This window comes from Triticum aestivum, chromosome 5D (assembly GCF_018294505.1).
Source record: "Triticum aestivum cultivar Chinese Spring chromosome 5D, IWGSC CS RefSeq v2.1, whole genome shotgun sequence".
NCBI classification, from domain to species: Eukaryota; Viridiplantae; Streptophyta; class Magnoliopsida; order Poales; family Poaceae; genus Triticum; species Triticum aestivum.
This window is the reverse complement of record NC_057808.1, coordinates 464,612,704-464,613,847: the sequence shown is the minus strand read 5'-3', so window position 1 is coordinate 464,613,847 and position 1,144 is coordinate 464,612,704.

The window sequence follows — 1,144 nt, the reverse complement described above, 5'->3', positions numbered from 1 at the left end:
GCTTTTCAAAGCGTAGCTTATCTCGAGTCTTTAAAAGTTCTCGATGATCTTCCAGGGTAGTTTCATGAGCTAACTTAAGAGTGTTTAGTTCTTTAGTTAGACGCTCAATCTCCTTCTTATCATCATCATTCGTTTTATCTTGGTTAGCATGATTAATTGACGTCTCATCATAGTTTTCATCACTAGAGTTGTCAACAAGTAAATCATCATCACCTAGCAAATCATCTTCATCACTATTGAAATCAACATACTCGGGATGTGTTACCTTTGGACCTTTGGCCATGAAGCATCTTCCAATTCCTTCATTTGGTTAGTCAAATATGTTGTAGGAGTTGGTTGACACAAGTGCTAGACCGGCAACACCTGCATCTTGAGTATATTCGGAGTCAGAGTGATAACTTCTTTCGGAGTGATTGTCGGAGTCGAAGCCGGATACCCATTCACCAACATGAGCTTGATGTCTTCTTTTTGTGTAGCTCCTTGATGACTTTTCCTTCCTTTCCGAGTCCTTGCTTCTCCGAGAGGGTTTTCGTTCATAATGATCATCTCTACTCCTCCGTTCTCTTGGCGGTGATTCCTCTCTTCTACTTCTTCTTTTGGAAGAATCTTCTCTTCTTTTGTAGGAGGCCATACACTCATTGGAGTAGTGTCCGGGTCTTCCACAATTGTAGCAATTACGCTCACGACTAGAAGATCTTTTGTCATTGTAGGACCTTGACTTGGAACTTCTTTCTTTGCTTCTACTCTTGTAGAACTTGTTGAAGTTCTTCACCATTAGGCTCAATTCTTCATTGAAGGTTTGTTTCTCACTTGATGATGTGGGAGCATCACACGAGGCTTTGTAAGCACCACTTGACTTGTAGTGAAGCTCTTCCTTATCCTCGAGTGACATCTCATGAGCAACAATTCTTCCAATGACTTCCGTTGGCTTGAGATCTTTGTAATTGGGCATCATTTGGATCAATGTGCACATGGTATCATATTTTCCATCCAAGGCTCTTAGGATCTTCTTGATGATGAATTTGTCGGTCATCTCTTCACTTCCTAAGCCGACAATCTCATTTGTGATGAGAGCAAGCCTAGAGTACATTTCAGCGACACCTTCACCATCCTTCATTTTGAACTTGTCAAGTTGACTTTGAAG